Source organism: Myxine glutinosa, chromosome 6 (genome assembly GCF_964187855.1).
Source record: "Myxine glutinosa chromosome 6, kmMyxGlut1.1, whole genome shotgun sequence".
Taxonomy (NCBI): Eukaryota; Metazoa; Chordata; class Myxini; order Myxiniformes; family Myxinidae; genus Myxine; species Myxine glutinosa.
The window spans coordinates 1,093,264-1,106,443 of record NC_136266.1 but is presented as its reverse complement, the minus strand read 5'-3'; the positions used below and the strand labels follow the sequence as shown (position 1 = coordinate 1,106,443).

General features: G+C 52.9%; 1 protein-coding gene across 1 annotated transcript in view; it reads left to right on the top strand.

The window, feature by feature from the left end:
* LOC137429523 (nectin 1b) overlaps window positions 1-13,180 on the top strand; it is a 187,546-nt gene that overhangs the window by 19,886 nt on the left and 154,480 nt on the right. The gene's annotated exons all lie outside the window — the stretch shown is intronic.

Sequence of the window (13,180 nt, the reverse complement as noted above, 5' to 3'; positions counted from 1 at the left end):
TTGGTCAGGCCAAGTTTGCAATTTACAAAGCCAGGAAGAAAAAAATGGGAAACGCTTCTGACTTCATATGATGTACTGCTCACCTTTAAGGCTCTTGTAAGTGCAAGATTAAAGCTAGAGTACCGGTTTTTAAAAATGAACAAGAATTTAACATGTTTTAAAGAAAAGTGGGCTTTTAATGACGTCATATGCAAACGTGATGATGATGATGTGATAATAATTTCTCCTTGAGTCCATTTTAATTATTGTTTCTTTCTTTGTGACTGTACATAACTGATCCTTTTCACCTCTGTAATAAAAGGAAGAAACAGTCTCTCTCTCTCTCTCTCTCTCTCGCCCCCTGCAGGCCGTTTGTGGTTGGCATGGCGTCATGGCGGCTGTGAGCAACTGCTCTGTGGTGTAGTGAGTTCTTTGTGAGTTTTCCTCCTCTCCTGCCCTCCCCTGCCCCCCCCTCCCTCTCCTTCCTATCCTGTGTACTTTGGCATTTTGTTTTCATCCGTTCTACACCTTTGTCTGTGAGAGAGAGAGGATTGAGAGCGGGCCCATTTTGGGTGCGGCCTACTGGCTTCGACGGCATTTTGTAAGCCATTTTTGTGCTTATAATGCACGTTTATTACTTACTTTAGTTCGATTATTTAGGTTTGATACCTTCTTGTCCGGTTCGGACAAGTGGGGGGTGTTGAATTCGCTGGTATGGCGAATGCACGCTCTCGGTTAGAGGCGTTCGATAGCCTAACGAGGAAGCATGCATTTGTGTGTGTTCCACCAGAAGGAGTCCTCACTGAGGATGTGGTACTCGCAGTGGGGAAAATAATCGGGTGCGAGCATGTCCGAGCTGCCTCACGAATGAATCAAAAAGTTGTTATTTTCCTGTCCGAAGAAAACTTTGTTCACGACGTCGTGAGTGCAGGTTTAACCACAGAAGGTGGTGTTTTTATGTTAGCGTCCCCCATGGATACTCCAGCGATGAAAATCGTTGTATCAAACGTACTGTGGCGGACACAAAAGCCCACTGGCGTGGTGACATCATTCCACGCACCAAGTGGGCGGTGGCCACGCCCGAGGGGTAGGCGTGGCCTCATGATATACACCGGGCGACCAGCCCGGAAGTGTTACAGTGTAGTCTTACAATAAAGACGTTTATATGTTACCGCTTGTCCGCTTCCTCCTTGCTCACAAGCAGCGCGCGTAACGCCGCGCTTTACTGGTGACCCTCGACGTTGGATCTGCCGGAGCGATCCTTCCACACGCGACGCCATCGCCATGGCCGCCTTCGTCAAACTTCCGGAATTTTGGGAGGCTCAGGCCGAAGTCTGGTTCGTCCAGGCCGAAGCCCAATTTCAGCTTCGGCACCTCACCGGCGATGACACGCGCTACTGCCACGTCGTCGCCTCCCTCGGGCCCGGCACGGCCGCTCGAGTTGTGTCCGTCCTTCGCCACCCACCGGACGGCCACAAGTACGAGGCACTCAAGCGGCTACTCCTAGCCACGTTCAGCCTCACGGACAACGCACGGGCCGACCGCCTCCTGGATCTCCCCGAGCTCGGTGAGACGCGCCCGTCGGTCCGAATGGACCATATGCTGTCACTGTTGGGCGACGAAGCCCCCGGTTCGCTATTCCGGGCGCTTTTCCGTCGCCAACTTCCAGCGCAGGTTCGCCTCGCGTTGGCCGGGACCGGGCTAACGGAACCCCGAGCATTGGCGGCCGAGGCGGACAAGTACTTCGCCGCTTCGGACACGCGGGCGAGCGTTGGCGTGGCCGTCACGGCCTTCGACGCTGATGTTCCACAGCATCATCTTCTACAGCACGCTGAAGTTCAGCAGCATGCTGATACGCACCTCGTGAACGCCGCCACGCCCCGCCCACCGCCGCGGCGAAAACCGCCACCGCGGGGAAACCCGTCGACTCCACCGGCCTGGCGGAGCCAGCCGCGCTCCTCCAGCTCCACCACCTGGTGCTGGTTCCACGCCAAGTTCGGCCACGAAGCTCGGCGGTGTCATCCGCCGTGCTCCTTCAACGGGTCGGGAAATGCCCGGGCCGGCGCTCAATTGTGGCGATGAGCGCCGGCCGTTCGAGCAGCCTGCTGTTCATAACGGACACCTTCTCCGGGCGCCGTTACCTGTGCGACACGGGAGCGCAGGTGAGTGTCATTCCCGCCGGCACGTCAGACAAGCACGCCGCGGGTGGGGGCCCCGCGCTGCTTGCCGCGAACGGGACGCCCATCCGTACGTACGGAAAACGCTGCCTCTCTCTGCGGTTTGGAGGGCAGGTTTTCCGATGGACGTTCGTCACCGCCGACGTGCCCATGGCACTGCTTGGCGCGGACTTCCTGTGCGCTAATGGGCTCCTGGTCGACGTCAAGCGCAGACGGCTTGTCCAGGCCGAGACGTTCAGCTCGCTCGCGTGTGCGTTGCCCAGCTCAACGAGCGGCTTGCCAAGCGGCTTGCCGAACGATTCGGTTCCGGCCACGTTGGTCTGTACGCTTCCGGCAGCGGACGCATTCACCCGCCTCCTCGCCGGCTTCCCGGCCCTCACGCGGCCCACCTTCTCGGCGGGGGCCGTCAAGCACGGGGTGGCCCATCACATCCCCACCGTCGGGCCACCGGTCTATGCCCGGGCACGCCGCCTCGAGCCGACGAAGCTGGCGGTGGCAAAAGCGGAGTTCGCTACCCTGGAGCGACTCGGCATCGTTCGGCGCTCAGAGAGCGCTTGGGCGTCGCCGCTGCACATCGTGCCGAAGCCCGGCGGGGGATGGCGACCGTGCGGGGACTATCGCCGTCTCAATGACGCCACGACTCCCGACCGCTACCCCGTCCCCCACATTCAGGACTTTTCCGCCCGTTTGGCGGGCAGGTCCTTCTTCTCGAAGGTGGACCTCATACGCGGCTACCATCAGGTCCCCGTCAGGCCGGAGGACGTCCCGAAGACGGCGGTCATCACGCCATTCGGACTCTTCGAGTTCCTGCGCATGCCCTTCGGTCTGAAGAATGCGGCTCAGGCGTTCCAGCGACTGATGGACAGCGTCCTGCGCGACTTGGATTTTGTCTACGTCTACCTGGACGATATCCTCGTCGCCAGCGCGTCCCGCGAAGAGCACCTACGCCACCTCCGCACGCTCTTCGAACGCCTGGGCCAGCATGGCCTGATTGTGAACCCCGCAAAGTGCCGGTTCGGCGCCGCCACAATCGATTTTCTGGGGCACCGTGTCACCAGGCACGGCGCCGTCCCCCTGCCGGCCAAGGTGGAGGCGGTGAAGGGGTTTCCGTGCCCCCGCACGATCAGAGGGCAGCAGGAGTTCCTGGGCATGGTGAACTTTTACCATCGGTTCCTGCCCCGTATCGCCCAGCTCCTGCGCCCCCTGCACGAAGCTCTCCGAGGTAAGCCGGGCAAAGGCGACGTTACCTGGACCGAGCAGATGGACACGGCGTTCACGGGCGTGAAGCTCGCCTTGGCTAACGCCACCATGCTCGCGCACCCGGCGCCCGATGCACCAATCGCCCTCACCACCGATGCCTCGGACTACGCGGTGGGCGCGGTGCACGAGCAATGGGTGCGTGGAGCTTGGCAACCGCTGGCGTTCTTTAGCCGGCAGCTTCGCCCGCCCGAACGCCGTTACAGTACCTTCGACCGCGAGTTGCTCGGACTTCACTTGGCGGTCAGGCACTTCCGCCATCTGCTCGAGGGCCGGGCGTTCACTGCCTTCGTCGACCACAAGCCGCTGATCTTCGCGATGGGCAAGGTCACCGAGCCGTGGTCGTCCCGGCAGCAGCGTCACCTCTCGGCCGTGTCCGAGTACACGACGGACATCCAGCACGTCGCGGGGAAGGACAACCCGGTGGCGGATTGCCTTTCCCGGGCCGTCGCCCACGCAGTCCACCTCGGCATCGACTATGCCCGGATGGCAGCGGACCAGGCCGCTGACCCCGACGTCCAGGCCTTGCGGACCGCCGTCACGGGCCTCCGCGTCACCGAGGTGCCGTTCGACGGCGTGGGCGCGGCCCTCTTGTGCGACGTCTCCCTCGGGCGTCCTCGCCCCATTGTGCCCGCGGGCTGGCAGCGCCAGGTGTTTGACGCCATCCACGGCCTGTCCCACCCGGGCGCGAGGGCCTCCCAAAGGCTGATCGCCGACAAGTTCGTCTGGCATGGCCTCCGGAAGGCCGTCCGCGGCTGGGCCAGGACGTGCCTCGCGTGCCAGCACGCCAAGGTGCACCGGCACACCCAGGCCCCGTTGGCCCCGTTCACGGTGCCGGAACGCCGGTTTGACCACGTCCACGTGGACCTGGTGGGACCTCTGCCCCCCTCGCGGGGTTTCACCTACGTCCTCACCATGGTGGACCGCACCACCCGGTGGCCGGAGGCCGTGCCCTTGGCGTCGACAACGGCGGCCGATGTCGCGCAGGCTTTCATCGCCACCTGGGTCGCCCGGTTCGGCGCCCCCTCAGACATCTCATCCGACCGCGGCCCCCAGTTCACCTCGGAGCTCTGGGGGGCGGTTGCGCAGGGGCTCGGGGTCCGGCTGCACTGAACCACGGCCTACCACCCCCAGGCTAACGGCCTGTGTGAGCGATTTCACCGCTCATTGAAGGCCGCGCTCCGGGCCACCCTCCGCGATGGCGGCTGGGTCGACAGGCTCCCCTGGGTCCTGCTGGGCCTCCGGACGGCGCCCAAGGAGGACCTGCGCGCATCCGCGGCGGAGTTGGTCTTCGGGCAACCGCTGCGGGTGCCGGGCGAGTTCCTCCCCGACTCCACGGCACCATGGTCCGCGGCACAGCAGCGCTCCGCTCTGCAAGAGACCGCCCAGAGGTTCGCCCCGGTGCCAACGGCATGCCACGGGCACCCACCGACGCACGTCGCCCCGGAGCTTCGCACGGCGGAGTACGTCTTCGTCCGCCACGATGCCCATCGGACACCACTGCGGCCCCCGTACGACGGGCCTTTCCGCGTGCTGGAGACCGGGGCGAAGCACTTCACCCTGGACATCGGCGGTACTCCTGACCGCGTTTCGGTAGACCGCCTCAAGCCGGCCCACCTCGATGTGGACCATCCACCGCCAGTGGCCCGACCCCCACGTCGGGGCCGCCCTCCTGCGGGCGGACCCCCGGCACCGCCCAGCCCCGCCGCCACGGCGCCCCCCGGTCCTGCACCCATCCCAGGGGCAGCCAGGGGCATCCCACCTGGTATCCCCGCACCCCGGACGCCGCCGATCGCCAGGGGGCGCTTCGGCCGGGTCATTCGTCTGCCCCGCAAACTGGCCCTCCAGGTGCGTGGGAATTCTGGGGGGGCGCATGTGGCGGACACAAAAGCCCACTGGCGTGGTGACATCATTCCACGCACCAAGTGGGCGGTGGCCACACCCGAGGGGTAGGCGTGGCCTCATGATATACACCGGGCGACCAGCCCGGAAGTGTTACAGTGTAGTCTTACAATAAAGACGTTTATATGTTACCGCTTGTCCGCTTCCTCCTTGCTCACAAGCAGCGCGCGTAACGCCGCGCTTTAGTACCACCATTTATATCAAACGACAAACTAATGTCAGTCCTTTCTCGTTATGGAACAGCTGTGTCGAGAATGTCCATGATCCCTCTGAAGAGCCGAGACGAGAGGATAAAACACGTTATGAGTTTCCGTCGCCAAGTTTACATGGTACTTCCCGATCGTGGTGATGATACAGGGTTAAATATTTCATTTAAAGTAAAATCCGATGATCGGGAGTATCAAATGTATGCCTCGTCAGCCTCACTAACGTGCTTTCACTGTGGAGCCTTTGGTCACGTTAAACGTTTTTGTCCCAAGGTTTCGTGTTCAAAGTGTGGGGAAAATGGCCACGCATACACCGATTGTAAAAATGACAATACTCGTGTTCCTATTAAACCGACTGGAGTTAATCCTGTGAGTTTGCCGGTTCCTGCTGTTCCCTCCTGCAGTGAGACGAACAATAGCAGCATCGATGGGCATATCCCGAGTCTAGAAAACGATCGCACTTCACTTCCTGTCACAGAAACCGAAGCGACCCCAACTCGCACTACCTTTGCTACGATTCCCTCATGTAGTGAAGGAATGGAGGAGGACCCTATTATTGGTTCTAAAAAACGAAGGGCGTCGGTTGATAATTTTTCTACCAGTAATCCAAAAAAGGTGGTATTGGAGAAGGCCAGTGTAGCTGAACACACACCTCAATGTGTTCCTCATGCTTCCATCGGGTTTGAAAAAAAGGATGGTGAATCGGGTGCTGCAATTGAGGATAATATGTCTGAAAGTTTGTGTACAAACTCTGTGGACGCAAATTGCTATATGGGTGAAATAAGTTGCAACGCTGAATATGTTGATAAACCCTCGAACGAACCATTACGATCATTGACATCAGTCACTGTGAACGAGCAGACAGTGACTGACTCATCCCTCTGCAGTGCTGCTCCACCGATGCAGATTCAAAACTGTGTTACCGAGTCACTCATCGATTCGGTAGATTGTGCTCCACAAGAGGATGAAACCGAGGCTTCAACTTCTGACGAGCAGAAATATCACCATGGCATCGTGGATTGCACAGTGGAGCTCTCCAGCGAATCCCCAGAGATACTGACAATTCCCATAGTGACCACGGAGGCCGACATCCTCGATCCTGGAGGGACCTTGTCAGACTTGTCGGAATCTGATGAGGATGACGAGGTGCCCGAGTTGTCTCAGTCTCAGTTGAGTCAGCCAATGATATCTCCTCAACTCGTACTCTCCTTTCTGAATGAAACCTACAGACAGTGAAATGTAGTTATCAGGGATACATTTCCTGATTTAGGTTCATTCATTCAATCAGCAAAGGAAATAACAAGAAAGGGCAAAGAATTTCCACTAACAAGGTCACAATTTCACCGACTCAGGAAATTTATTACAAAAGCCAGTCTTGAGATTTCGCAACACCCAATCAAACCTTTTGATAAGGAATGAAGCAAATTACCTTTGGCACCTTGAACATTAACGGTGGAGGTGCAAACCCAAACCGCCAAGCTCAAGTGCAAAGTTTGTTTCGGCGCAAAAATGTCGATGTACTTTTACTGCAGGAAACGCACATCACCCAAAACGTAGAATATGATTGGTGTCGCGTTTTTGGGGGACAGTGCTTTTTTAGCAACCTGTCTTCCCTTTCGGCAGGTGTTGCTTTCGTACTTCGACCAGGGCTAGTACCTGAGTCAATCCTCTTCCAGGAGATCATTAAAGGCCGATTCAGCTCTCTTGAACTGGAGGTTAATAATTTCCATTTCACATTATTCAATGTGTACGCACCAAGTGAGAGCACAGAACGGAAAGCTTTCTTTGCGTCTGTGATTAATCACCTGCAGACAGTTGATCTAAACCAATGTGTGTGTATCGGGGGTGATTTCAACTGTACCTTTGAACCTGTAATGGACAGGAACTCGGCAGAACCTCATCCCGAATCATGTATTGATTTATCCCTTTTCCTTTCTCGGGTGGGTTTGCTAGATGTATGGAGGGTACTTTTCCCCAATGAACCTCAGTTCACCTGGAGCCACATCACCAGAGGAAGAGTGTCCTTTGCGAGACTCGACCGATGGTATATAAACTCACCTTTTAGAAACGCTATAGTCTCTCCAGATTATTTTCCGTCAATATTCTCAGACCATCATTTAGTAACCATGGGGTTTCTTTTTCCTCAGTCAATAAATAAAAGTGCATACTGGAAATTTAATACCAGTCTTCGAGAAGATGGTCTATTTAAAGAAGCCTTCCAAGTTTTCTGGGCTAATCAAATCCAAAGAAAGCCCTCTTTTTCTTCAGTTAATCTTTTGTGGGACAATATGAAAGCCCAGATTCGGGTGTTTTGTCAACAGTTTAGAGCAAACATTACAAATGTTAAGAATATAACAATGACTTGTTTGGAAGCTGACATTGTACAGCTCGAAGGTAAACTTGCTAAAAATAATAATGCAAGAAACTTCCAGTTATTACTAGAAAAGAAGACTCAGCTGAGAGAGTTAATCCAGGAGAAAGCAGCAGGGTTGTTGCTCAGACTAAGGGTTAAGAACTTAAAGGTTTTAGATACCCCTAGCAAAGCTTTTTTTCGTCTGGACTCTGTCAGTAAAGCACCCAAGAACATTTTTTCTGTAATTAATCCTGGCGGAGCTGTCGTTGTAAATCCCAGAGACAGACGGTTATGTGTTCAAGACTTCTTTTCCAAACTGTTTTCAAAACAGGTAGTTTGTGATGAAACAATGAGACTTTTAACCTCTCACCTATCCTCGTTAACCGAGTCCCAGCGGCTGGATATGGACTCGCCAATTATGCTCGAGGAGTTAACGCAAGCCCTGGCTGGAATGGACTCGGGAAGAGCCCCTGGAATCGATGGTCTGCCGGCTGAATTTTATGTGGAATTTTGGGAACTATTAGGTCCAGAACTGATGCATGTTCTTGAATCATCACTGACTCATGGAGAATTGCCTTTAAGTTTGAGAAGAGCGGTGATGTCCCTTCTTCCAAAGGCTGGTGATTTGCGACAAATGAAGAATTGGAGACCTGTTTCTCTACTATGCACTGATTATAAAATCCTTTCAAAAGTTCTGGCGAATCGAGCTAAAAGGGTAATTTGCGATTTGGTTCACCCTGATCAGAGTTATTGTATTCCAGGTAGATCTATGTATGATAACATATTTTTCATTAGAGATCTCATAGATGGCAACTGTGTGCAGAATGACTTTGGTATAATTTTTCTTGATTTAGAAAAGGCTTTTGATAGCATCGATCATGTCTTTTTGAATCATGTGCTTGAAGCCTGTGGATTTGGAGATAATTTCAGAACTTATATTGCTTTATTGTACAACAATATATTCAGTTTAGTTAAGGTGAACAATGAGCTTTGTTCTCCCATACAGGTTCAAAGGGGGGTAAGGCAAGGTTGCCCTGTCTCCGGCTTACTGTTCACCCTTGTAATGGAATCACTTCTCGTGTTACTAAGGAATAACGTTTCTGGAATGAGTATATCTCCTGATCATCCTCCAGTTGTCGTATCGGCGTATGCTGATGATGTTGCAATCATTGTTAAAAACAATAACGACATTGCAGCTCTGGCTAAGTGCCTACATTTGTTTGGTTTAGCTTCCTCGTTGAAGTGCAACTGGGAAAAGAGCAAAGCGCTATGGGTTCCCTCTGTCAGGGACAGTGCATCTAGAATGGCGCAAGATCCGCCAATACACCTTCCTGCAAGTTTAAAGTGGATGGATAGAGGTGTTCGCTATCTTGGAGTGTTCCTTGGATCCCCACAGTACGGCCAGAAAAACTGGGAAGGTGTCGCTGAATGCGTAAAAAAGAGATTGAGTAGATGGAGGAGAGCCCTGCCTCACCTTTCGTATAAGGGCCGAGTTTTGGTAGTCAAGAACCTCGTCTCCTCCTTCTTGTGGCACAGATTCATCTGCCTGCAACCACCAGAAGGCTTGGTGAAGGAAGTGCAAAGGCAACTGTTGGAGTTCTTTTGGGGAGGGCATCACTGGTTACGGCCAAACGTTGTATGCCGTCCATTGGCCGAGGGTGGCCAGAGTATGGTCGACATCAGGAGCCGCATAATGGCCTTTCGGCTATGCACTGTGCAAAAACTTTTGGTGAAAGAACAATTACCAAACCATGTTTTGGCCACCCACATTTTGCGGCAAGCTGGTGGGCTGGGATATGGCCGCGAATGTTTCTTGGTCCTGCTTCAACAAGTTGACACATCTCCTCTTCCTGTTTTTTATCAGAGTGTGTTGAATGCTTGGCAGAACCTCACAGTGTGCCGTCAAGAAGACAACTACGACATCCATATGTTTGCACAAGAGCCTTTGTTCTGCAATCGGCTTTTCCCAAACATACCCAAAAGTAGGGACCTCTGCCAGCATTTCATAATTGCCGGCATCACAAAAGTATGGCACCTCCGGCAAGTTTCAGGTTGCGGGTGGAAATCAGCTCGAGAAGTAGCCGAGCTAGCAGGAATTCGGTCCGAAAGAGTGACTGCAAAAGTGTTGAGAGAGGTGATACGAATAGGGGTACGGCTGAGAGTATGCTGGTCCCACGAGCTCGAACCATTGCACGATGAGTGGGTTTTTCCTGGGTTACTGGTGCACTTCAAGTTGGAAGACTTACCCCCGGTTAGCATGGGGATAAGCCCCTTTCAAGAGACTAGCAGTAAAGAGCTATACAAGTCATGTGTCAAGTTACTGCTGGGGGATACGCCGCTAAATGGAATAATCCGGTGGAAGAGACTGTTGCCTGTGGGACCCCCCTCTGAACCTGTATGGAACTCCATGTATAGCAAGCTCATAAGTAAAAGATCTGGCGATCTCCAATGGAGACTGATCCACTGGATAGTCCCCTCCAATAAGTTAATCAACCATTTCTCTCCTACATCCACACGTTGCCCATTCTGCATATGTACGGAGGACGTGTTCCACGCCTTCATTAATTGTGTGAGATTGGTTCCTTTGTTTCGGTGGTTTAATCTTGTGGCACACAGAATGAAGGTTGGTTTCTCGTTGCGTTCTTTTATTTTCGGCTTTAATGCCAAGTCAAGCAAGGAAAATATGTTAATGAGGTTTCTTGTCACAACAGCCAAGCTGGCAATATATCTCTCAAGAAGGGAGAAATTGAACGGTAAACCTGCCGGGGAATGCAATGTAATGTTGTTTTTCAATGCCCTCATGTCAGCAAGACTTAAACTAGAGTTTTGTTTCTATAAGGATGCAAACAATCTTGATGAATTCACCAATACTTGGTGTCATGAAGGGTTGTGTGAGGTTTGTGAGAACCAACTGGTAATATTTTTGTAGGTTGTATAAAGTTAATGGTTTATTTTGGCAAATTGTGTGCCGTGATACTTCTGTAACCTTTTCGTTTCATTGCTTTTTCATGTATTTATGATTGGTGTAAAGATATAAATACATTTTTTTGTATTATTTTGATAATAAAAGGACTTCAAAAGTCAAAAAAAAAAAATCTCTCTCTCTCTCTCTCTCTCTCTCTCTCTCTCTCTCTCGCTCTCTCGCTCTCTCGCTCTCTCGCTCTCTCGCTCTCTCTCTCCACCTGCTGGCCGTTTGTATGCTGGATGTACTGTCAGTGTCATGGCGTCTGCTTGTGGAGGCCTGTGAGTGCTCTGTGTTGTTGCTCCATTTCCCCCCTCCGTGTCCTTGTGCCTGTTCGTGGAGTCTTCCTGGTGATTCCCATATACGTTGAGACGGGAGAGAGAGCCGGAGAGCACAGGGTGATCGCTGGTAAGAGTTCACCGTTTTTGGGCGTCGCCCGATCGGTGTTTGCTCCTTCATCTTAAACCTCTATTTCCTTTTTTTCCTTTCGTTTATCTTTCCTTCAGTTTGTTTTGTTGCCTCCCTTTTCCGAAGTTAGGGAAATCGGAGAGGTCTGATTACTTCCCATTCCCGGAGTTCGGGTAGGGAAGATTATATTATATATTCACCCTCCCCGAGTCGGGGAGGGGTTGTAAGTGCAGCTGTTCCAGCATGGCAGCTGCACTATCTCGATTTACGGCCTTTCAGAGCCTGACCCGTAAGCACGGGTTCTTTTGTGTACCTCCGGAACGTGAGGTTAGTGTCGAGGACGTTGTCCTCGCAACCGGTCGTGTTGTCGGGATCGACAAGGTTGTTGCCGCTTCGCGGATGAACAAGCGGATCGTTATTTTTTTGTCCGACGTGGATTGTGTCCCACAAATTGTCGAACAGGGTTTGACAATCGATCCAGATTTATTTGTTATGATTTCCCCACTAGATAGCCCAGCGATAAAAGTCGTGATATCCAATTGCCCCCCATTTGTATCCGACGATGTACTAATTAAAGAATTGTCCCGATACGGTACCATCGTGTCTCGTATCTCCATGATTCCCTTCGGGTCACGAAACAACGATTTAAGGCACGTGGTTTCATTCCGGCGGCAAGTGTTTATGATTTTAAAAAATTCCCAGAAGGATTTAAACCTTATAATAAAATTAAAACATCAACAGAACGAATATACAGTGTACGTGTCCACCAACGTTCTAAAATGTTTTGGCTGCGGACAATTTGGGCATGTTAAGCATGACTGCCCCCGAAAAGAGAATTCTCCACAAGTACAACCTCCCCTCCGAACCGGGAATAAGCAACCCCCCCACCTTCCCACCACCGATCCAATCCCTTCCACCACCGACCCAAGCCTTCCCACCACCGAACCAAACCCTCCCGCCGCCGAACCAAGCCCTTCCACCACCGACCCAAGCCTTCCCGCCGCCGAACCAAGCCCTCCCACCACCGACCCGAACCTTCCCACCATCGACCCAAGCCTTACCACCACTGTTCCCAATCTGTCTACCACCGACCCAAGCCCTCCTACCACCGACCCAAACCCCCCCACCGTACCCCCTTCCCCTCCCCTTGAAACAGGGGCCCCTCCCTCTACTGAAGGATCTAATTGCAGCCATCTCCTGTTAACGATAGACCTCACCCCCCAGGCGACATCGTCCAATCACAGCTTGTTGCCTGCTATAACTGATCCTACCTCTCTCGCCGTGGTAGCCGATGGGAATCCCCTCCCGATGATCACGTCCTCCCCCCCCCCCCCCCCCCAAACCCTTGCAATCTCTTCCCACTAACCAGGACGAGTTTCAATTAGTCTGCCCAAAAGGAAAAAGACATCTGCAAACAACAGATGAAAACGGTCATCTCTTTAAAAAACCTACAACTGAAAACCGACAGCCCCTCCTCTCTGGCCTAGATTTGTCCCTCGTCACAGAAAATCGTTTCTCGGTATTGGAGGACATAGATGTGGATGAATCCTCGCCCTTGTCTACTGACCTAGAAACTGATGTGGTTGAACCGCAAAAATTAGTACCCCCCCCTCCCCCCCCCTCCCCTGAAGATGGCTCATTTCTCTCCCTCCCCGTCCCCTCCCTCGATGGACTATGCCCCATCCGATAACGTGGAGGGATGTGATGACGGTGAGGAGATAAATGATGAAAACCAGTGTGACACACCATCTGAGCCATCTGATATAGATGACTCTGGTAGTGAATGTGGTAGCCTTAAGGAAGAAGAAACCCCTCCAATCCCTCCCTCCGAGATAAAAAGGTTTCTTAAGGACACATTCCGAAAAAGGAATGTTGTTATAGAAACCTTTTTTCCGGAGCTACCTGATTTTATACATTCCGCTAGATTGATGGTAAA